The following is a 26,427-nucleotide window of genomic DNA, read 5'->3' as shown; positions in this document are numbered from 1 at the left end:
GGCATTGATGGGTGGCCTTGATGGGCAACACTGATGGGAATTGATTGACAGCAGTGATGGGCAGCACTGATAGGCGGCAATGATTGCCAGTACTGACTGGAATCCCTAATGGGCACTGATAGGTGGCACTTGTGGGCAGTGTTGGGCACTGATTGCTGCCACTGGTGGGCACTGTTAGCTGGCATTGGTGTGCACTGATTTGTGACACTATTTTGCAATATTGTAATCAGGGCACTGATGATCAGTGCCCAGATTACATTCCTAGATGTCCACCTGCATGGAGATGCCGCTGATCTGCTCTCCCTGCCACACACTCTGTCGGTGTGAGACGAGGAGCGCCGATTACCGGCACTTCCCTGTTTACATGTGACCGGCTGTGATTGGACACATTTGACGGTGGGCAGGCGGAAAGCAGTTAAAATATAACAAAAGAAACCCTGCTTTTGCAGTACTCTTTTTGCCATTAGATGTCCTCCAGTCTGTTGGTTAGAATCATTCAACCCCTTTCCTCTAAGCCAAAGTCATAGGACTGGACAGTGAAAAGAGAAGCAGCACAATGATGAACTTTATGTCCCTCTGCTCTAGCCATCTATCAGCAAGCATTTTGTCACCACATGAACTGATTTTTCTCTCTCACTAGCCCTGGTGTACAGGGACTGCAACAGACTGATAGCTGGGCACATTTGGGTTCTTACTCTACTTACATAAAAGAAAAAGAAATGAATGATGTACTAATGATTACGGAGCTGCATTAGTTTGTGTCTTTTATATCTGTCTGGAGTTCAGCTTTAACTTAATCTGTATATTTTAGCAACAAATGAATAACACAAATGAAAAGGTTTTTAGAAGTATGAGGCATAAAAGTATGTGCCAGGAAAAGAAGAATGCGGGATAGAAATTCTGGGACTTAAGTGAAAAACTACAAAGGGCAGAAGTTGTTTTATGATGTGCAAAAAAAACATCAAATGAGCATAGCAGGTGGAAAGTAGAGAAATGGGTTTTCAAAAGATAAACGGCACCTTAGGAAGAAATGTACATTTTCTTAACACATATAATTCATAAAATGGTTCTATTTCTACTTTTGTGTGTTAACTTGGCTTGTCCCTGCAGATCCGAACCTCACCCACCTTCACAATGACACCACAATGACTTTTTACCTCCCTTATCGCTGTCCACCCTAGACTATGTTCCTTCAGAACTTTAAAAGCTGAAGTTTAGGTTTGCATATTTTTGCATAGTTGCATTGATCCAGCTCTGACCAATGGAAAAACTTTGTGTCATGTCTGAAAAAGTCCCCATTGAAGTTGAAAATCGCTATAGTTGGCACTACCACTACAGTGATGGCCACAGTCTTCCAGGTCCCATGCACCTTCCTTGTTGGCTGCTTAGTGAACAGACGAGATCAATTTCTCAGCACAGGTGCCATTCAGAGAACGCTTTGCATTTTCTTAACCACTTCAGCCCCGGAAGAATTTACCCCCTTCCTGACCAGAGCACTTTTTGCGATACGGCACTGCATCGCTTTAACTGACTATTGCGCGGTTGTACGACGTTGCACCTAAACAAAATTGACGTCCTTTTTTTCGCACAAATAGAGCTTTCTTTTGGTGGCATTTGGTCACCTCTGCATTTTTTATTTTTTGTGCTATAAACAAAAAAAGAGCAACAATTTTGAAAAAAAGCAATATTTTTTACTTTTTGCTATAATAAATATCCCCAAAAATATATATAAAAAAAAACACATTTCTTCCACAGTTTAGGCCGATATGTATTCTTCTACATATTTTTGGTAAAAAAAAAAAAAAAAAATTGCAATAAGCGAATATTGATTGGTTTGTGCAAATGTTATAGCTTCTACAAAATAAGGGATAGTTTTATGGCATTTTTATTATACATTTTTTTTTTATTAGTATTTAGTATTGCCCCCCCTTCCTGCCCAGGCAAATTTTCAGCTCTCAGTGCTCACACTTTGAATGACAAATGCGGGGTCATGCAACATAGTTACATAGTTAGCCCTGTTGAAAAAAGACACAAGTCCAATAGAAGAGAAAAAATATATATACAATCATATACCCACAGCTGATCCAGAGGAAAGCATAAAAACCCCAATAAAGCATAATCCAATTTGCTCCAGCAGGGGAAAAAAATGCTTCCTGATCCCCCGAGAGGCAATCGGATGTTCTCTGTATTCATATGAAATTGTTATCAATTTTATCACACAAATAAAACTTTCTTTAGGTGATATTTAATCACCACTGGGTTTTTTATTTTTTTGCTAAATAAACCAAAAAAGACAGAAAATGTTGAAAAAAAACACCAAAAAAAAAGTTTTTCTTCGTTTCTCACATTTTGCAAATAAATATTATTTTTATAAGTTTAGTCCAAAATGTATACTGCTACATTCTTGAAAAATTAGGAAATAAAAAAAAATATTTTATTCACAATTTTTTACATACTGCCACCAGTGCAGTACAGCGTCATCATATAAGTGGTGTGGCAGTGATCAGGGGACACGTCACTGACTGGTGACCGTATGTAAAAAAAAAAAAAATTGTAATAATTTTTCAAGTTTTTCAAAATATTTTTTCCTTTTCTGTTTTTTTTTTACATATTGTGACCAGAGAAATACAGTGTTACCATAGTAACACTGCAGTACTCTGGGGAGGTGATCAGGGTTTTTTTCCTTTCTTTTTAAATACTATGATTGCTTATAACAGTGAATATAACTGTTATAAGCAACCATTTTTACTGAATGAAATAAATTAATTCAGTGTGTATTGTTGTGATTAGCTACAGCTAGGAATGGGCTGTCAATGGCACTGTCTGTACCATGTGATCACTGTGACCAATCACAGTGATCAGCACAATAGTACACAATGAATGGCATGAATCAAAGCCATTCATTGTGTACAATTGTTATGTGATCTGCTGTGAATGGTCACGCCGATCACATGGTATTGGCAGTGGGCCGGTACACTGATCTGTCATCCGCTGTGTGCGGTGGACACAGCGGGTGACAGATTGCGTTGAATCGCTGCCCTTGGGGCGCGCTCAAGGCACGATTCTGGGAGGACGTTTACCCAGGATAGTAGGGCTCCCGCCCAGCCTATCGTAAATAACAACGGGGTTAAGGAGAAGCGATTCGGGAGAGGAGAAGTTCAGAGACCCTGTGAGTTTAGGGCAGAAGTGATGTCAGCTTGGGGGCGGACTACCTATACATCTCCAGCCCTGTGAGCACCTCCAGCGGCCGTGATTTGCTATTATCGGGACACCTATGAAGATTTTGCATTTGGCCAGATATGTACTGTGAGTTCTAACATTTTTAATAAATTGCCCATTAGATGACACTTTTCCTTTTACACACAGTGGGGGAAACAGGACACTGCATTCCTGCTGAAGTTGCGTGCAATTCTTTGCAGTGCAGTTTGCACACATTCATTTTGTATTGATGCAAATCGCACCACAAAATATCGGTTTCAGTATCGGAAGCATTTGCGCGAGTGCTGATACTCACACAAATGCTTGGTATCGGCACTGATACTGGTATCGATATCAGTGCATCCCTAATACATATATATTGTGACAGTGCGAGTCCTTGCCACTGTGAAAATGTAGGAGAAAATGACACAGGATTCACACTAAGGGCTAATGTGAAGGTCCAGGCTATCGTTTCTGAGCGGAGAAAGCTGTGTTTTTGGTTTTCTCCAGATTCTGTAGTCCCAGATTGGGGCCTGAAGCTTGAAGGCTCCAAGGTGTATTGGGCGGGATGGAGGGTGTCCAAAGGCTAATGGGGCATACACACGGTCGGACTTTTCGACCAGACTGGTCTGACGGATGCCGACGGACCAAATCCGGCGGACAATCCGATCATGTGTGGGCTTCATCGGACCTTCAGCTGACTTTTCCAGTTGCAAATCTGACAGACTTTAGATTTGCAAAAGGCTTCAAATCTTTGCGTCGTAACTCTGCCGGACCCAGAAATCCGCTCGTCTGTATGCTAGTCCGACGGACAAAAACCGACGCTAGGGCAGCTATTGGCTACTGGCTATGAACTTCCTTATTTTAGTCCGGTGTACGTCATCACGTACGAATCCGTCGGACTTTGGTGTGATCGTGTGTAGGCAAGTCCGTTCATTAGAAAGTCCATCGGAAGTCCGTCGAAAGTCTGCTGGAAAGTCTGTCGAACCAGTCCGGTCGAAAAGTCCGCCCGTGTGTATGCGGCATAAGAGAACCAAGAGAGCTGGACAACACATTCAGAGGCACTGGTAAGAAGGGTAGAGGTGCTGCTTGCAAAGGAGCCTGGTGGCTTGGCATTTTCAGTTGACTATTCATGTTGATGGTGGTAACCCCTGCATGGGCAACTGATATTATGTGAACCTTCTGTTCTGTTTAATAAAAGTGGGCTGCCATGCCCTAAAATACAGTATGGCTTTACACAGCTCATTGGAAAAGGACCTAACACATGAGTATAATCTCCCCAATACCACAATATATAATACTTTATATAATATACAGGAATTTATATAGCGCTAACAGTTTGTGCAGCGCTATATAAACATATACACACTACATTATTCTATATACTGTATATGCTTCATGCTGCAAAGTTTCACATACAATATATATAAAGTAAACTCTAAAAAACCCATAAGTTCTCTTCAGTGTGCTGCAAAGTTAATCCTTTCAGCTCCATGGTTTTAGTACTTCATCCATAAGCCCCATACACACCCCTACCTAATATCTAGCTACACTAAGGAAAGTTCACTTTGTCTCAGGCCACACTCCGCTCTCCTCCCATTGATAGTCCATGCACGTTCCAGGTCCTCTGCCTTCATTTCCCACACTTGGAAAAATGTTAACAAAAGAACCTCGTGGCCCAGTAATCCCCCAAACCAGACAAACCATGACTTCATATTTGGGCTGGTAACGAAACAGACACACTAAAACACCAACAAAAGATCCTTCTAGCACAAAAATCATAGAATAAAAGGAGAAATAAATACAATAAAAGGACAAATACAGGCGGCAGCAAAGTTCTCTGCAGCTATTTAGGACTTGCCCGTGACTAATTGTCCCGCTTCATTCATAGCGTGAGCAAAAGCAGCCCAACGGCTGCGGTTTTTTCTTAATGGAAGCGTATTTTACAATGTACCTGAAAAGCAGAAAACACACTTGGAGATAATTGCTTTGCCAGAGACCTCTGTTGTACCGCAGCCTGTAAGACTTTGCACATTAAATGCTTTGCTTTCATTGTGGTGGCCTGATCAGTTAATTCGAGAACGATACCGCACACCTCTATATTTTCTGTTTAGAGTGCGTCTGCACAATTACGTCCCCTAGGCCTGATTATTTTTTTGAAAAAAAAAACACATTTCTTAAGCTGACTTCCCTTTGAGACACTTAAATTGTGAGGTGTTCCCATAACCACTCAAAGCGGCAACTGTTTTTTGTCAACCCCAACCCCTCCACTACCTTTTATCTTATTTTATGTTGCGTGGGATGGTAAAGTGTTCTGTACCTGCTCAAAAGTACTTAGGAGTGTAAGTCTTCAGTCAGTTTATTGTTTAACCACTTTAGTTATCACACCTGTACACCCCTATGGACCAGAGCCTGTACCCCTATGGACCAGAGCCTGTACACCCCTATGGACCACAGCCTGTACACCTCTATGGACCAGAGCCTGTACACCCCTATGGACCAGAGTCTGTACATCTCTATGGACCATAGCCTGTACACCTCTATGGACGAGAGCCTGTACACCCCTATGGACCAGAGCCTGTACACCTCTATGGACCAGAACCTGCACACCCCTATGGACCAGAGCCTGTACACCTCTATGGACCAGAGCCTGTACACCCCTATGGACCAGAGTCTGTACACCTCTATGGACCATAGCCTGTACACCTCTATGGACGAGAGCCTGTACACCCCTATGGACCACAGCCTGTACACCTCTATGGACCAGAACCTGCACACCCCTATGGACCAGAGCCTGTACACCTCTATGGACCAGAACCTGTACACCTCTATGGACCAGAGCCTGTACACCTCTATGGACCAGAGCCTGTACACCCCTATGAACCAGAGCCTGTACAAATCTATGGACCAGAACCTGTACACCTCTATGGACCAGAGCCTGTACACCCCTATGGACCAGAGCCTGTACACCTCTATGGACCAGATCCTGTACAAATCTATGGACCAGAACCTGTACACCTCTATGGACCAGAGCCTGTACACCCCTATGGACCAGAGCCTGTACACCCCTATGGACCAGAGCCTGTACACCTCTATGGACCAGAGCCTGTACACCCCTATGGACCAGAGCCTGTATACCCCTATGGACCAGAGCCTGTACACCCCTATGGACCAGAGCAATTTCGACATTTCTGCAATTGGTGTATTTATTTGGCAATAACTTTGATATTGCTTAACATAACTAAGTAATACATCATTTGTCTTTTTAGGACATAAAAATGTTATTTTTATTTTTGTGATACTGTCTTGCAAAAATGATTTCAGTTTTTTTAAAGCAATTTATAGACAAAAAAAATAACAAAACTATAAAAACATACTTTTTTCCACTTAGATTAGTGTGAGTTAAAACAAATAGTGTTACGTAGATAAAAAAAGTGTACATTTTATTCTATTATTTGCCCTGTTTAAAATGACACTGAAATAATGATCCCAGTACAAAACATTGCAAAACTAATAAAAAAATAAATAAATTAACAAATAAAACAAATGCAAATGAAAAAAGTTTACATATACATGGTTAGAAAAACAGGAATTAAAAAACAAAATCAGCTGGAGAATTATAGTTAAGGGAAGAAGAAGGTAATTAGGGCTGATTAGGGTAAGCTACAGTGCCTTGAAAAAGTATTCATACCCCTTGAAATTTTCCACATTTTGTCATGTCACAACCGAAAACATAAATGTATTGTATTGGGATTTTATGTGATAGACCAACACAAAAGTGGCACATAATTGTGAAGTGGAAGGAAAATGCTAAATGGTTTTCAAATTTTTTTACAAATAAATATGTGAAAAATGTGGTGTACATTTGTATTCAGCTCCCCGGAGTCAATACTTTGTATAACCTCCTTTCGCTGCAATTACAGTCTTTTTGGGGATGTCTCAACCAGCTTTGCACATCTAGTGACATTTTTGCCCATTCTTCTTTGCAAAGTAGCTCAAGCTCTGTCAGATTTGATGGAGAGCGTCTGTGAACAGCAATTTTCAAGTCTTACCACAGATTCAATTGGATTTAGGTCTGGACTTTGACTGGGCCATTCTAGCACATGCGTATGCTTTTTTTATTTAAACCATTCCATTGTAGCTCTGGCTGTATGTTTAGGGTCATTGTCCTGCTGGAAGGTGAACCTCCGCCCCAATCTCAAGTCTTTTGCACACTCAGTTTTTGTTCTAAGATTTCCCTGTATTTGGCTCCATCCATCTTCCCATTAACTCTGACCAGCTTCCCTGTCTTTGCTGAAGAAAATAATCCCCACAACATGATGTTGCCACCACCATGTTTCACAGTGGGGATGGTAGGTTCAGGGTGATGTACAGTGCTAGTTTTCCGCCACACATAGCATTTTGTTTTTAAGCCAAAAAGTTACATTTTGGTCTCAATTGACCAGAGCACATTCTTCCACATGTTTGCTGTGTTCCCCACATGGCTTCTTGCAAACTGCAAACTGGACTTCTTATGGCTTTCTTTCAACAATGGCTTTCTTCTTGCCACTCTTGCCATAAGGGCCAGATTTGTGGAGTGCACGAACAATAATTGTCCTGTAGGCAAATTCTTCCACCTAAGCTGTGGATCTCTGCTTCTCCAGAGTTACCATGGGCATCTTGGCTGCTTCTCTGATTAATACTCTCCTTACCCGGCCTGTCAGTTTAGGTGGACGACCATGTCTTGGTAGGTTTGCAGTTTTGCCATACTCTTTCCATTTTTGGATGATGGATTGAACAGTGCTCCGTGAGATGTTCAAAGCTTGGGATATTTTTTTATAACCTAACCCTGCTTTAAAGTTCTTCACCACTTTATCCCTGACCTGTCATGTATGTTCCTTGGCCTTCATGATGCTGTTTGTTCACTAAGGTTCTCTAACAAACCTCTGAGAGCTTCACAGAACAATTATATTTATATTGAGATTAAATTACACACGTCGACTCTTTTTACTAATTAGGTGACTTCTGAAGGCAACTGGTTCCACTAGATTTTAGTTAGGGGTATCAAAGTAAAGGGGGCTAAATACAAATGCACACCACACTTTTCAGCTAATTATTTGTAAAAAATGTTGAAAACCATTTATCATTTTCCTTCCACTTCACAATTATGTGCCACTTTGTGTTGGTCTATTACATAAAATCACAATAAAATACATTAACGTTTTTGTAACATAACAAAATGTGGAAAATTTCAAGGGGTGTGAATACTTTTTCAAGGCACTGTACATGTTAATAATGGGTTAAATATTAAAACATTTTAATTAAAGTCCAACTCCAGAAAAAAACTTTAAAATTAACCCTGCGGAGCGTAATACTGTAGATGTTGTGGATAACCTGTTGGTCATTATCAATCACCTGGGTTTGGGTTATAAAGTTTTGGGTTTGTGGTGCTTGGGTAAAGTTACATTCTGTTTTAGGATGTTGTAGATTACTTGTTGGTCAATATCAATCACCCGGTGTGGGTTAAGTGGTGTAAGTTGAAGTCCGATACTAAATTTTCCCCTTATATTTTGGGGGGAAAGGAAGGACAAGGGACAAACTCACACTCCAGGGAGAGTTGGGAAGAATTTATATGGAAGGCATGAAGAAAAATATGGGAGGAAGGAAAATCCAGGGGAAAAGGAATAGAATAAAGTTATTGGGATAGGCCAAGCAGGGGTCAATCTGGTCACTACTGAGTTACAGGGAGTGATAGAGAAGTACACAGGGAGGGGGTCAAAAGCATACACCAGGACATATTTAGGTTTTTGCAAACAGTAGGGTAGAGGCACGGGGTGAGAAATGCCACCTATACAGCACTTTTTTTTGTCTACAGGACTACAGGTGGCCTTTGACAATGTTTCAAAGACTGAATCAAGTTGTACTATGACCTGACCATGGTCTACTGCATGGTCAAACCCCTCTTATCAAAACCTGAACTGCAACTGCTGGAGACTGTCCTGAAGCATGAGGACCTGTCAGGGAGAGTTGTTCTGTGAAGCCCATCTTTAAACAAACGCTGATCATGTATTTAACTTATTTCCAAGTTTTCATGTTTTTGATTTTTTTTTCAGCATCATTCAGGTTCAGCTAAGTTGCAGTACGCCTCTATCCTTCTTACAGAGTGACATTTCACATTGGCCTTGTCCTTGGTTTGGGGTAAAGTTTAATCAAGCAGCTAAGCTTTCTGATGTATGGGTTAAAGCCTGTTACTGGACTGGGACAATGATTGATGGTTCCATTAAATGTCACATAAGGTTGGAACCAGCAGAGAGGCAATACATCATGCTAGTAATACATGTTATGAACATGGACATGTATGATATTAATGTCAACATATAAAACAACGATTTCTAAGGTATGGAATAATGGGACTTTCATAATTATAGACTATATGAAATACACAAAAAAACAGGATTTATCCTGACTGTGTTCCTGGTTGAGGTTGGCTATGACACAAATGTTATGATTAATGATTGTGTCACAGTGGATATCAGGGGCATTGCTAGGTCTACAAAAGATCTTGGGCTAGAGCCCATAGCAACGTAGTAAAGAAAGTCATACGCTTGGGCGGGCATACACATGTATATACAGTAATATACGTGTGTGTGTGTATATATCCCCAGAGTACCCCCCACTTAAATCAGGGTCCCCAGAGAGCCCCCTTACATCAGGGTCCCCAGAGAGTCCCCCCTTACATCAGGGTCCCCAAAGAGCCCCCCTTACATCGGGGTCCCCAGAGAGCCCCTCTTACATCAGGGTCCCCAGAGAGCTTCCTCCTTACATGAGAGTCCTCAGAGAGCCTCCCCCTTTCATTAGGGTACCCAGAGGGCCCCCCCTTTACATCAGGGTTCCCAGAGATCCCACCTTACATTAGGGTCCCCAGAGAGCCTCCCCCTTAAATCTGGGTCCTTAGAGAGCCTCTGCCTTAAAATCAGGGTCCCCAGAGAGCCTCTCCCTTGCATCAAGGTCCCCAGAGAGCCCCCCACTTACATAAGGGTCCCCAGAGAGCCTCCCCTCCCCTTTGGGGACCCCTGCAGAGACTCGGGGCTATTGGCCCCAGATTCGGGGCTATAGCCCCAAAAGCCACCCCCTAGCGACATCCCTGGTGGATATATAACCTTTGCACAAGAAGAGAACAAGGTTAAAGTGGACCCATACGTACAATGCTAGCAAAAATATATACTAACCATCTTCCTGCAATAGATAGATAAAGAGAAATATTTACTATTCCTAGAGAAAATGCTGGTCCAGTCTTTTTGCTTGGACTGACCACATGTCCAAATGCGTAGGCACTTGCTTCATGTAATCTCTGCTGAATTAAAGGGACAAAGCTAGCCCATAATCCTAAAACATTTCTTTAGTTAGGGGAAGTTTTTCAAGACACAGCACCCTTTATCTATCCTTGCTCAATGAAGTTAAACATTTATTCTCCTTTAAGTTATGTGACCTAGAATGCATGGGCACTTGCAAGCAACTACTCAGAGACATATTTCTTGTGCCCCCACCTCCAATGCCTAGGTGACCTATTTAAGTGGACCTATGTGTACAGTCTTGGTCCACTTTCTTAAAGCGGTATTAAACCGAAAAAAACATTTATTGTATTGTAGCTTACCAATTCATAGATGAGGTGGCTGCATTTGTTTTCTTTTTTTTAGGCTTTCTTTATTCTATTTTCATTTTGTGATCTGGCCAGCAAGTCTGTTGTTTTTCAACAGAACAAGCTCTCACACTTGCTATATGCATCAGTTACAGTGATGAGACAAACTGTTTAACTCTGGTAGGGGTGCTTACAATGATCAGTTCTATTTATTTATGTAAAACCTTTATCCTAAAAGCACCAAGTGGGGTAGGAGTTCATCTTGACTTGAAAGGAAGTCAAAGCCTTATTTCCAAAGCTTTGGTGGATATAACCCGTTCACTTTAATATGCCCAGGGTGTTCTTTTCACGGCAGCCGACTAAACTTATGCATGTCCTTCTTTTTAAATGAGCTGTTGTACTAACTAATGCACAGCTCAGTGCCGAGAGGTGCTTGGCAGACTGAAGAAGGATTTGCTGATAAGAAACGTTCCATTTCAGGGCTGGCCTCTGGTCATACATACATCAGGAAAAAAAACGGTTAGCTGGAGTTTGGCTTCAATTTGTTAGTGCATCTAAATTCTGCTAGTACATCTAACATTAACCTCCCCTCAGACTAACAATGCTGTTGTCCAAATATACCCCCTGTGCTCAATCATCCAGAAAAAACTTGATTAGAAGGATTGTGTATAATCATACAGTTGTGTGAAAAAGTATTTGCCCCCTTCCTGATTTTTTTTCTTCTCGCACTTAAATGATTCAGATCATCAAACAAATTTTAATATTGCACAAAGATAACACGAGTAAATCCAAGATGCAGTTTTTTAATTATTATTTCATTTACTAGGGGAAAAAAGCTGTTCAAACCTGCCTGGCCCTATGTGAAAAAGTAATTCCCTTGCGGAATCATGGATGAACTGTGATTAACCACAATTTTTTTGGAAAGCTGAGTTAAATTTCACTTGCCACACTCAGGCCTGATTACTACCAGACCTGTTGAATCAAGAAATCACATAAATAGAAGCCGTCTGACAAAGTGAAGAACGCTAACAGATCACAAAAAGCCACACATCATGCCACAATCTAAAAAAATTCAAGAACAGATTAGAAACAAAGTAATGTACATGTATCAGTCTAGGAAGGGTTTCAAAGCCATTTCTAAGGCTTTGGAACTCCGGTGAACCACGAGAAGAGCCATTATCCACAAATGGAGATAACTTGGAACAGTGGTGAACCTTCCCAGGAGTGGTCGGCCTACAAAAATTACTCCAAGAGCATGACGACGACTCATCTAGGAGGTCATAAAAGAACCCAGAACAACATCTAAAGAACTGCAGACCTCACTTGCCTCAGGTAAGATCAGTGTTCATGATTCAACAATAAGAAAGAGACTGGGCAAAAATGGCATCCATGGGAGAGTTCCAAGGCCAAAGCCACTGTTGACCAAAAAGAACACAAAGGCTCATCTCACATTTACCAAAAAACATCTAGATTATCCCCAACACTTTTAGGCAAATATTCTGTTGACTGATGAGACAAAAATGTAATTTTTTGGAAGGTGTGCGTCCCGTTACATCTGGCAAAAAATAATACAGCATATCATAACAAGAACATCATACCATCAGTCAGATATGGTGGTGGTAGCATGATGGTCTGGGGCTGCTTTGCAGCTTCAGGACCTGGATGACTTACCATAATTGATGGAGCCATGAATTCTGAGCTCTACCAGAAAATCCTAAAGGAGAATGTCCGGCCATAAGTTCGTGACCTCAAGCTCAAGTGCACTTGGGTTATGCAGCAGGACAATGATCCGAAACACAACAGCAAGTCCACCTCCAAATGGTTCAAACAAAGCAAAATTTAGATTTTGGAGTGGCCTAGTCAAAGGCCGGACTTAAATCCAATTGAGATGATGTATCATGACCTTACACAGGCCGTTCATGCTGAAAAACCCTCCAATGTGGCTGAATTAAAACAATTCTGTTTTAGAAGAGTGGGCCAAAATTGCTCCACAGCAATGTGAAAGACTCACTGGCAGTTATCGCAAACGCTTGATCACAGCTGTTGCCGCCAAGGGTGGCACAACCAGTTATTAGGTTTAGGAGATAATTACTTTTTCACATAAAGCCAAGCAGGTTTGGATAGCTTTTCTACCTTAATAAATGAAACCATAATTTAAAAACTGCATTTTGTATGTACTTGGGTTATCTTTGTGTAATAATACATTTCTTTGATGATCTGAGTCATTTAAGTGTGACAAATATGCAAAAAAATTAAAAAAATCATAAATGAGGCAAATACTTTTTCACACAATTGTACATATTTTACGTTACCAGGGCTTAGTAAAATATGGTAAATGCACAGCGAGCTTGAAGTGTCTTCAAGTCAGTACCTGTCTCTGGAGAGTCCTGCAAGACATTGACTTATCTCCAATTAAGGTTTTAAGCTGAAATGTGGCCAGGAAAACCCCCATTCCCCACATGACCATGTGGCCATGTGGCATGTTGGATCTTCTTTCTTTGGGTCTGCAGAGTGGAAGAATCCTTCTTCTGATGCCCATGTCACTGCCTGATGACATGGATACTTACCATTGGGTCCATCAATGGGCATCTCATGGGGTCCAGATGAATCCAGTGGTGGCTTGGTAATCTTAGGATAGGGAACCAGCAGGTCTGGATTTTAACCACTTCCCGCCCAGCCTATAGCAAAATGACGGCCGGGTGGTGGTTCAGTTATCCTGACTGGGCGTCATATGATGTCCATCAGGATAACAGCCGCCGCGTGCCCGTGGGGGCGTGCATTGCAGCGATTGGTGGTGTGGTGTGTCAGTCTGACACACCACTACACCGATCTTGGTAAAGCGCCTCCGGCGGAGGCTCTTTACCACGTGATCAGCCGTGTCCAATCATGGCTGATCACAATGCCAACAGGAAAAGCAATTGATCGGCTTTTCCTCACTTGCGTCTGACAGACGTGAGTAGAGGAGAGCCGACTGGCAGCTCTCCTGACAGGAGGGGCCTGCGCTGATTGTTTATCAGCACAGCCCACCCTCGGATGCCCACACTAGACCACCAGGGAAGCCGCCAGGACCACCAGGGAAGGGGGCAACATGTGGATGGCCAGGTATGTACCCCATGGCCATCCACATGTGCAAATTATGCCCAATCTGTGCCAATCAGTGCCCACAAATGGGCACTGCCAATGCCAACCATCAGTGTCATCAGTGCCACCTATCAGTGCCCATCCGTGCCCACCAGTGCCCATCCGTGCCACCTATAAGTACCCATCAGTGCCACCCATAAGTACCAATCAGTGCCACCTATGAGTGCCCATCAGTGCTGCCTATGAGTGCCCATCAGTGCCGCCTATGAGTGCCCATCAGTGCCACCTATGAGTGCCCATGAGTGCTCATCATCAGTGCCCGTCAGTGCTACCTCATCAGTGTCACCTCATTGGTGCCCATCAGTGCCGCCTTATCAGTGCCCTTCAGTGCAGCCATATCAGTGCCCTTCATTGAAGAAAACATACTTATTTTCAAAAATTTTTAACAGAAACAAAGAAAAACTTGTTTTTTTTTCAAAATTTTCGGTCTTTTTTTAATTGTTGCGCAAAAAATAAAAAACGCAGAGGTGATAAAATACCGCCAAAAGAAAGCTCTATTTGTGGGAACAAAATGATAAAAAAAAGGTGTTTTGGGTACAGTGTTGTATGACCGTGCAATTGTCATTCAAATTGCGACAGCGCTGAAAGCTGAAAATTGGCTTGGGCAGGAAGGTGTCTAAGTGCCTGGTATTGAAGTAGTTAAAGGTGGATCATAGGTCATAAATCTTGGAAGTGTTACTATGAAGGGTCACGTGATGGTGGATCCAGATAAATTAAAGATGCAGACTGGGTTGGTTTCCAGGTTTGCTAGATATGGGCTTAATGTGTTTACAAATGGCAAAACCTCAGTGGACAGTAGAGGCTCTGATATTTGAGAGTTGAATGGGGATGGGGATAAGCATCAGGTGGGGTCGGAGTTCATCTTGACTTGAAAGGAAGTCAACGCCTTATTTCCAAAGCATTGGTGGATATAACAGGTTCACTTTACTATACCCAGGGTGTTCTTTTCACAGCAGTCGAATAAACTTACAGTATGTATGTCCTTCTTTCTACTACCTAGGCTGGGCATCAGTCAAATGAGCTGTTGCATTAACTAATGCACAGCTCAGCGCAGAGAGGCACTTGGCGGGCTGAAGAAGGATTTCCTGATAAGAAACGTCCATTTCAGGGCTGGCCTCTGGTCATACATCAAACTATAATTGTGCTGTTTGTCAAAGACATATGCTTTGGAAAAGAGCTGAATTAACAGACATAGAACAGGACGAGTAATAACAAAGTAGGTCTATTGATAAAGTGGGCAGCTTGGATACCTGCAACCACTTAAAAGCTAATCAGGAAGATCTCTGCAGAAGGAAGATGACCGAGATTTCACTAACAAACTGATGCTCATAAATCATGGCCATAATGCACCAGTACCAAAGCAAATTAAAGCTTCTTTAAAGTTTAACATTAGTTCAATGTACTTGGATACACAATCCATTATCTATTCATTATTTTGGCTAGACTAGAGTTCTATTTTCATTTTTCCATGTACTGTAGCAGGAAACTAGGTTCTAATGTAATAATTGGAGCCCTGTAATTTGCATTATAAGCTCAAAACCTTTTTTTTTTATTAAAGGTGCAGTGATTTCGAAAACATTATTTGCTTAATTGTGTCAAGTGTGCAGGCATATACTGTGTATCTTAGATTCCATTGTATATTACACATATGTACTCTAAACTTTTAGGGTTGGAGACTGCCTCTTATTCTCTTTATGTAACCATCAGACTTGAGCCTTTACCACCTGCTGGCCATTATTTAGCACTGCAGTATAGGTCTGTGCAATGAACACCTGCACTAATCAGGGAGGATTAAATAGACTGCTGGACACTCAATCTGTGCATTATCAACAGGTTAGTCTGTCTGCTCATACCCTGGATTCGAGTCTGCCTGACCTCTGTCTGTTGATGCCATAGATCAGTGGTTCTCAACCCCTGTCCTCAAGTACTCCCAACAGGCCATGTTTGCAGGTTTTCCTTTATCTTGTACAGGTGCTTTAAATAAGAGTCAATGGCTTGGTATTTTGGACAGCTAATTTATGTAAGAGAAATTCCAAAATGTGGCCTGTTGGGGGTACTTGAGGACTGAGGTTAAGAACCACTGCCCAAGATTACTCCTGCAACATGTCTGGATAGTGATTGCTCAATATTAGATTATACAAGATAAGCAATTAGCTTTACATATACTTGAACCTTCATTAAAATCAGTAGTCCCTTATCATTTAATACTTTACCTAGAAAAAATAAAAATGGATATACAGTACTATATAAGACATAGGAATTGTAATCACTGCCCTTTATTGGCGATGTTTTTAGCTTTTGATAAACTCCTGATTTCAATTAAAGCTTTTTTTAAACTATCATTGAAAACCACTTGACGTTTATAAATGTACCTTGGTAGACAAGTGGTTAAAGAGGACTTGAACTGTGCAAACTGTGTTAAAAGGAAAGCAAGTAGAGGAGCGAGGACTAGTCACCAGTACTGCTTGTGGTCTCCCTATAGCTGATAATTTCCCCGTTACTGACATACCATGCCTCTTTCAGCAGTTTATCTCTGTGTGGATAGCTCTGCTTCACCATGTTAGAGCTACCCCTCTAATGACTGGTGATTTGGGGACTGGCGGCAAAATCATCAAGCAACCGCAGGAGATGTAGAGGAAGCACAGATCTGAAGAATGAATGAAGATTCTTCCACTGGTGGTCTTTGGGTATAACCATCTCTCCGGAAAGGAGATGGGTAAGTAGCACAGTAGCAACATCATTAAATATCACTCAAAACTGTCTAAGCCTAGAAGTCATATGCACACTGCAGGTTATAGTTCTGAGGAGGTGAGTTGCAATTTTTTATGGCACAACAAAATCCAGAACAACAGGTCACATTTTGAGGGCACTGCTTAGTCACAATTAACAATTTCCTATGACAATAGGAAGTGAAGACCCTCACCATGCCAACATCCAAAATATATATATATATAGGGATTGAACAAGTCAAAAAATTGGTGGACTTTATGGGCACATAATGAGAGGAAGAATCAATAAAAAGGTATAAATGTTATTACAGCATAATTAAAAAACATATAAACAACATACAAACAACACCCTATATGGACACAGTTACCCAATAATGCAGTTACAGAGGGCTGGATCTAAGGTACAAAGATTAATTTGGTAATATATCAAAGTGGGAAAAAGGTTTCTGATCCAGTAATGGCTCCAAAAATGCCTCTGTAATGCAAAAATATACAGGTGCTAAACCAAACATTACCTTCAGGAGGGCAAGATCACTCAGGGACAGATTGACACAAAGCCATTTCTCTGAGGCAGCTAGTGAGGATACCAACTTGAGAGGAACTTGGCAATGTGGTTCATGCACTTTTTACCCATGGGTATACAAAAACCATGTAATGTATCTGACAAATGGCAAACTACACTCTACTGTACACCATGTCAACTGTCAGACGGAGGGAGTGGTGTACATTATGTTTTGTGAATGTGGCAGTTTCTACGTTGGCAAAACCAAACAAGCCTTTTGGCGTCGAATCAAGGATACTACATTAAAGTGGTTGTATAGTCTTTTTTTGATCTTTTACCTACAGGTAAGCCTACTGTATAATAAGGCTTACCTGTAGGTAAAATGAATATCTCCTAAACATGTACGGTTTAGGAGATATTTACTTTTCATGCTGCCGCTGACGTCATGCGGCGCATGCACTGTTAAGGCAGAACTGCCAGACCTTGCCGGGAAAAAGACTCCCGCACATGACGTATCGCGGCTTCAGCCACTCACATCGCCGGAGCCGTGATACCCGGAAGACAACATGTCAGCTCCCTCGGCGTGGATCGGGTGAGATACCGGCACCTCGTTCTAAAGTGAGTATTTCATAATGAACTAGTATGCGCTGCATACTAGCTCATTATGCCTTTGCCTTGCAGGTTATTTTGTTTTGTTTTTTTAAAAAAGGTGCGGGTTTACTACCGCTTTAACAGTAATCAACTGCTGACACCAATAGGACGACATGTGAATCAAATGCATGCTGGCGACAATAGTGTAATTAAATTTGCAGCATTAAAACACATTCCAATGAACTCTCAAGGTGGTAAGCATGATAAAAAAAATTCTACAAAGGGAAATGAGATGGATTCACACCCTGGCTGCTACCACTGTCCCTGGCCTTAATGATGCTATAAGCTATAAAGCCTTTCTGTAAAAATATCCATATCTTTACTCTCTATGGGAAGAAATGTATACTTGTCTATATTGCTATTTGAAACAGTATACTTCAAACGGCTCTGTTTTGTGGTGCAATTGTAACTTCCTGGCCTGGCCGCAATGCTCCTGCTGAGACTTTTTTATTTTTATTTATTTTATGTGTGTGTGTCTGGGTTGTTGTTGAGCTTGCCTGCTGTGTCTTGTTGCTTGTTGGCTGGAGATCTTTTTTCAAAATAGTCAAAATAGTTTTTGGGGTGTGCCTTCCTTGCTGAGTCTGTATGCTGGGACCCGACTTTGGCTTTGTTGCTGTTTTTGGGGGCATGTCTTGAGATGTGGGCATTTGTAGATGCTGCTTTGCACTCTGACGTGTTCCTGGTTTGCACTCTTGTGACGCGGGGGGGGTTGTGTGCGTAATGGTCAAGCAGCATGTCACCGCGTCATCTGCTGCACGTGATCTACCATGGATGGCTCCATCTATCCGTCCATTTGTTTGGGGGCGGAGTCTTGGTGGTGGGTGTGCTCGCATGGATGTGTGTGCTTGCACCACCCTGTGCGCCTCCTCACTTCCTGCTGATATCTGCCTGCCCACTAGACGTAGACAATCAATTAAAACGCGGTGGCGATCACATGACCACAGTCACATAACCACGATCACGTAAAGATGTTATACGTCATGTGACCGGGTTTCTTTTGGCGCCATACTGGCGCGCCACGCCCCCTTCCATTATCCCCATGCCCTATTATAAAGGAGGATGTACATGACCATGATTTGGCTTTTTGGCTCCATACTCACGCCGCCACTCCCCCTTTGCTACTTCCATGCCTCTTTATAAGAAGGAATACATATGGGTTTGGGCCACACACAGAGAGGAAATCTGTACACACGAAGGTTAAGCCATATTTTCTATAGCCACTCTTGCAAACCATTCTGTGACATCTCTTCTTGGTCGGACACTTACTCCATTCATAAAACTGCTTTTGTTATAGGGGGCACATTTTTTCCCCTGCTTATGTGGCAACACTGGTCTCACGTCCTTTCTTTGTCTTTTTCTTGTTAGTTGTGCCTGCATTTAGGCTTTTTTATATATATGCAAAGTACTTAATAGGTTGTTATACCCCCTCTCTTAAACATGCCAATGATCTCTATACTTGAGGGGATTTTGTACCCACCCATTTAATACATTGGTTCTGTACCTATGTGCCATTTATTGGTACTATTGGTAAGTACCACTCATATATACTCTTTGTATTTCTTCGTAATTCTGCTTCACTATATATACCCTGCTCAAAGGGTTAATACCTAATTATAGACCTCCTCTATTTTCATATACTGTCTTGGAAACATTTATAGTGGGAATCTGTGACCACTTACCTCTATGTGTGATCTATACTCTAATACTTTTACATTTACAATCTATATGACTGTTGTACATCAGGTGAGAGCTATTCTAGTATAATCCGCTTTTTGATTTGGGGATTGTTATTTGAATCAAATGTATAGCAGCACCGTAGTCCATAATGCATATGTTTCTGTTTCATTTAGTGGTACCTACCATAGACCACATGATATGTGTGTATTTCACTACTACACACATACATATGAAATTTGAAATTTCGTCTTTCCGGCTGTCTGTTAGTTTTGTGAAGTTCTCCCATACCCTGAGCCACAAGTTCACCAGGCAAGCATATATGTTGTTATATCTATATGTAATTGATCTTTGTGTATATGTACTCCTCCCGGAGAAATGTTGTAATAACTATAGCTATACTTAAATAGATATATACTGCATTAAATACTTACATATGTCCTTTTTTATTTTTAAATATACCAGCACCTACCCAGTATCTGTCCTGAGGAAGCTAATATTTTAGTGAAACGTGTCGACGAGCACATTTTTGGAGGCATTACTGGATCAAAAAATCTTTTTCCCACTTTGATATATTACCAAATCAATCTTTGTACCTTAGATCCAGCCCTCTGTAACTGCATTATTGGGTAACTGTGTCCATACAGGGTGTTGTTTGTATATTGTTTATATGTTTTTTAATGATGCTGTAATAAATTGTATACCTTTTTATTGATTCTCCCTCTCATTATGTGCCCATAAAGTCCACCAATTTTTTGACTTGTTCAATCCCTATATTCCTATGACAATACGTTTCACTTTTTGAGTTAAGGTCCACTTTAAATAATTAAACAAATTGGTAGATAACTACACTTCAGGTGGGTTTTCAGGAAAGCCCAACTTTCGGATATTTCTGGATGGCTTCTTATTTGAAAATGAATGTAACAGGAAATGTGGGCGCACCTTAATAGCAGAAACACCCCAAAATACCAAGGTGGGCAAAACAAAACCTGGAATTATGGATGGAAGATTTCATGGCCTGAGCTTCCAAGAGATAGAGGAGTCGATAAGTGACCCAGCCCACCAGAACTCTATAACTAAAATATACTTTTTGGGTGGACCTTGTTATATGGTAGCAGCAAACCATGAAAATAAAATATAATTGGGAACAGACAACCACATGAATTATCACCCTCTGCCTCGCATTTTGCTTGCTACAGCAACTCTTGAGGATAAGTGCAAGCTTTATATAGAACATAGTGCCACACAGCTTTTTTTTTCGTAGATAATTTAGCTTGCTAATTGTCATCTATAAAGTAATAATGTATCCATCGCAAAAGTTAAGGATGAATGAAGATATTTAACCTCAGCCTACCCCACATTTAATAATACCAATAAAGAGAAGCAGAGGAGAACAAAGGACTCACTTTTCCCATGCAATGGCTCAGGCAAAAAGCTTGTAATGAATCATTAAATGGATATAATAGGCTGCATTAAAAAACAATAACCGGCGTTATCAGAGTCACAAGCATTTGGAAATTGGCTCCTTGGGTAGGGATGTGGACAAAGGATACCTCCATACGCATAGGCGATTGGGGTGCATTTTATGATGTTTCGGTCTGTGGTTCTATTTGCCTGCAGCTGATAAGTGTTCACTGCAGGTCATTGGTGACATAATTATACTTTCGCCAAGTAAAATCACTAAATCGTTCATGCAGGACAAAAATACTGTGATTGTGCTAAAGTCATAAAATCAACCATTTTTACTTTCAGGATGACTATAATTAAACTGCTTTGTAGCCAAAGTCATAAGGATATTACAATTGTTTCTGAATTGTACTTCAGCTTTTTGTTTCATGATGACTGAACATATTCAGTACAGGTGCAAGCGCTGGGCTCAGGGAAAAGGTGGAGCATTGAAGTTAAAGTTGAAATCCAGGTATGATCTTTATTAGACATGTGCGATTAGTTTAATACGAATTGGAAATTCGTACAAATTTCCGGAAATTCGTACATTCGTACGAATCCGAAATACGAATTTTTATGCATACGAAATCTGTACGAAATACGAAATTTCGTATATGAACTTCGGATCCAAATTCCGTTAGAACAGAATGTTCGTTAACTACGAATATTCCTTATGATGAAGTTAAAAACCCCAGGAAGTCAGCACAGCACAGCTATGGTGGGAGCCCCTCATAATGATAAATTTATCATAACGAAAATTCGTAATTGTTACGAAAAGTTAATGAACCTACAAGTTAAAAACCCCAGGAAAAGTTTACGGATCTAACGAAAATTCGTATTTCGTAGGAATACGAATTGAATTTCGGACACGAATTACTAAATACGAATTAATTTTAATACGAAACGGAACGCAACAAAACAAATTTATTGACGGCGCACATGTCTAATCTTTATTCTATAGTTACATTGGTCCAGCTTGAACCATATCTCATACCAGAGGTTGCACAGGGGAAGCTGAAATCATTGTAGTAGTCAGGATTACTACAGTGATAGCCGCTATCGTCTGAGTCCTGGGCCAAGCAGCTTCCTCTCTGCACACTGGCCACAGGGGGATGCTTTCTCGGCACCGCCATCATTCACAGGACGCCTTATATTGTTTATTAACGAATACAAGGCGTTCTCTGAGTGGATGAGGTGGACAGGAGAGGCAGTGACGTCATGAACTCCACCCTCTTCCAATCAGCGAACATTATATATTGATTTTTTTTAAAAACAGTACACCCCTGAGGTCAGTCTGCAAATGGGAGACCATTCGCCACAGGCTGCAGAAGATAGCAGCAATCATTGTGGTAGCACCAGCTACTACATTGATTGTTAGCTTCCCGAGCAGCCCCTAAGGCAGTGGTTCTCAACTCCTGTCCTCAGGACCCACTAACAGGCCAGGTTTGCAACATAACTGAAATAGATCACAGGTGATATCATTTGCTTCTCAGTGATTGCAGTATTCTAGTCTGCATCTCCCCAAGGTAATACTTAAAATCTGGCCTGTTGGTGGGTCCTGAGGACTGGAGTTGAGAACCAATGCCCTAAGGTATGAGATATGCCCACCTAACCAATTGTCCCTTGGATCCTGTTCCCTCACAACTACTACGGTCACCCTCTTCTTCTATCCTATGCTCCCTCACCCACATCTTCAATCTCTCCCTTTCTAGTGGCATTTTCCCCTCCCCTCTAAAACATGCACAGATCACTCCCATTCTTAAAAAGCCCTCACTGGACCCTACCGACCTGAACAACTTAAGACCCATCTCATTACTCCCATTCACCTCTAAACTTCTAGAACGCTTAGTCTACAACCGTCTTAGCTCCTACCTCAATGAAAATAACCTTCTTGACCCCTTACAGTCTGGCTTTCGCTCGCAGCACTCCACGGAAACTACCTTACTAAAACTCACTAACGATTTGCTAACTGCTAAAACCAACAGCCAGTACTACATACTCCTACTACTTGACCTCTCTGCGGCCTTTGATACTGTTGACCACCCGCTCCTTCTCAATAAACTACATTCCCTTGGCCTCCGAGATTCTGCTCTATCCTGGTTCTCTGGCTATTTATCACAGCGCTCCTTCAGTGTCACCTACAACTCTGTCTCCTCCTCTCCATTGCCCCTTTCTGTGGGGGTCCCCCAAGGCTCGGTTCTTGGACCCCTTCTCTTCTCTATCTACACCACCTCTCTTGGTCACCTAATAACTGCCCACGGCTTCCAATACCACTTATACGCTGATGACACCCAAATCTATCTGTCTACTCCTCACCTCACTCCTTCAGTCTCCTCTCGCATTACTAACTTACTAACTGACATATCAGCATGGATGTCGCACCACTTCCTTAAACTAAATCTCTCTAAAACTGAGCTATTAATATTCCCCCCCGCCCGTGCCCCCCTCCATGACTTTTCCATCAAAATCAACAATGCAACCATCAGTCCCTCCCCTCACGCCAGGGTACTAGGTGTAATCCTAGACTCCGACTTGTCATTTCAGCCTCAAATCCAATCATTGTCAAAAGTTTGTAGAATTCACCTCCGTAACATCTCTAAAATTCGCCCTTTTTTAACAAATGAAACCACCAAGCTCCTCGTTCACTCCCTTGTTATCTCTCGCCTTGACTATTGCAACTCCCTTCTCATTGGCCTACCGCTCCATAGGCTATCCCCTCTTCAGTCTATCATGAATGCTGCTGCCAGACTTATCCACCTTACCAACCGCTCAGTGTCTGCCAACCCTCTACTTCAATCCCTACACTGGCTCCCAATCATCCAGCGAATTAAATTCAAAATTCTAACCACAACATACAAAGCCATTCACAACTCTGCCCCAAGCTACATCACTAATCTTGTCTCCAAATATCACCCAAATCGTCCTCTCCGCTCTTCTCAAGACCTCCTGCTTTCAAGCTCTCTCATCTCCTCCTCCCATGCTCGTCTCCAGGATTTCTCCAGAGCCTCTCCCATCCTCTGGAACTCGCTACCTCCATCTACCCGGCTAGCCCCTACTCTTGCTACCTTCAGGCAATCCCTGAAAACTCATCTCTTCAGGAAAGCCTATCACGTCTCCAACTAATCTCCTACCACTTCCACCAGCTCATTCCCCACAGTTACAACCTTTTGTACCACCTGCCCCACCCTATTAGATTGTAAGCTCTTCTGAGCAGGGCCCTCTTAATCCTATTGTATTGTATTGTATTATATTATAACTGTATTGTCTCCCTTTTATATTGTAAAGCGCTGCGTAAACTGTTGGCGCTATATAAATCCTGAATAATAATAATAATAATAATAATATGCATCCCTACATTGTGCGAAGCTGGTCCAAGGTAACAATGCAATAAAGATCATGACTGCTGAGGCACAATGAGCTTAGGTCCCAATTAACGTAACACAATGGCCTCAAGTCCCCCACCACCCTTGCCCTTTACCCCATTAAATAAGACACTTACAACCATTAGGTTGGAAAGGGCAAGGCCACAGCTTTATTAAATTCCAACACGTAACATGTGAACACATTTAACCAGTGCCAGTCACAGTCGTACTGTGAGCACTCAATTCCAAAAGAGGGAAGTGGGGCCTGTCCTTACCATAAGTGCTGGACAGACAGTCTACTTCCAATTTTTCATCAAGGGCATAGCCCATTACATCAACTTTTACTGCTGGCAAGGTCAAGAAACCGCAGCAATCTGTGACATACCATAACAGAGGAAAAAGGGGCGGGAAGGTGGGCAGCTCTTCTAACCAACTCTTCCGAAAGACCCAAAATTCCCTGGGGCACACGTTCCCTGAGCTCAGGCCCATCCCACCTGTCCCAACCAATTGTTCCCCTTGTCATGCACCTAGCCATGCCCCCATCAGTCAAGGCTCTCTTTCCCTAGAGGGCTCAAGAGGCCTTCATACCTGGATGTTAGCTTTAACCTGTGGCTTTGCTCTGCAAAAAATACAAAAGAAGTGATGTATAAGCTTGACTTTGACAATCATACAAAGATTAAAACTTACCATAGAAATATGAGTTTTCTTACAACCCAGCCTAGGCCAAGATGATGTCATACATCGCAAGGGGCTTCATGGGCATTTTTTTTTCATCTGGAGGAGGAGCTGGAGGCAGGAGGGGCTTTTTCAGCAAAGCACACCCCCCTGCCTGCATGCCTGAGCTAAGGGCAGATTGATTCCAGAAAGTAAATGCTACATGAATCATCTACAATTACAAAAAATGGCCAAGGCCAGAAATGCTAGGGGGATGTTTTTCAAAGTGATTTCTTATCAAAATAAAGCATGAAGACATACACTATATGGTCAAAAGCAAGGCTTTTTTTTAGCAGGAACTAGGGGGAACTCAGTTCCACCACCACTGTCTCAGGTCTTCTGCTCCCTGCTCACCACTATCACTTGGTAACACTGAAGTCCAGCTTCTACGTTAACAAGTGATAGCTTATCTCCCAGTAGCTCCCACAGGTCTGATCTCCTGCCCAGATCACACTGAGTGCCGTACAGGGACAAGAGAGATACAGAACAGGTGCCCAGGGTTCAGTGCAGTCATGGGCAGGAGAGGGTACGTGGTAGTCTCCATTTTTTCCCTGGTGACCAGTTGTTGAAGCTCCTACTGCATAATCTCCCTTGCAAGTGACTGTAGTATAGTATAGTATGCTGGGAGGTACTACAGCCGGATAGGTGTTTCAGCTTAATATTGCAACAAAGGTAAGACATATGACAGATGGTGGAGCTTTTAAGGGGGGGGGGGGAATGAGGGCAGTGCAGGGAGGGGTTGTATGCAGAGGGAAGAGCTACTAGTTGATGCCATTTGGCAGGTATGTGAGTGTGGCGGGCATGGTGGAGTTCCTGCACCTATTTTCTGAGAAAAAAAGCCCTGGCCAAAAGTATTGGGACCCATGCCTTTACAGACATGAACTTTAAGGCATCCCAGTCTTAGTCCATAGGGTTCAATATTGAGCTGGCCCACCCTTTGCAGCTATACCAGCTTCAACTCTTCTGAGAAGGCTGTCCACAAGGTTTAGGAGGGTGTCAATGGGAATTCTTGACCATTCTTCCAGAAGCACATTTGTGAGGTCAGGCACTGATGTTGGACGAGAAGGCCTGGTTCGCAGTCTCCGCTCCAATTCATCCCAAAGGTGTTCTATCGAGTTGAGGTCAGGACTCTGTGCAGGCCAACCAAGTTCCTCCACCCCAAACTTGCTCATCCATGTCTTTATGGACCTTGCTTTGTGCCCTGGTTCGCAGTCATGTTGGAACAGGAAGGGGCCATCCCAAAACTGTTTCCCCAAAGTTGGGAGCATGAAATTGTCCAAAATGTCTTAGTATGCTGACGCCTTAAGAGTTTCCTTCACTGGAACTAAGGGGCCAACTCCTGAAAAACAACCCCACACCATAATCCCCCCCTCCACCAAATGATTTGGACCA

General features: G+C 42.1%; 1 protein-coding gene across 9 annotated transcripts in view; it reads right to left on the bottom strand.

Moving 5' to 3' along the window:
* FAT3 (FAT atypical cadherin 3) overlaps nucleotides 1-26,427 on the bottom strand; it is a 974,406-nt gene that overhangs the window by 207,634 nt on the left and 740,345 nt on the right. The window lies entirely within an intron of this gene.

The sequence above is a fragment of the Aquarana catesbeiana genome, linkage group LG02 (assembly GCF_042186555.1).
Source record: "Aquarana catesbeiana isolate 2022-GZ linkage group LG02, ASM4218655v1, whole genome shotgun sequence".
NCBI classification, from domain to species: Eukaryota; Metazoa; Chordata; class Amphibia; order Anura; family Ranidae; genus Aquarana; species Aquarana catesbeiana.
This window is presented reverse-complemented; position numbering and strand designations above follow the sequence as displayed.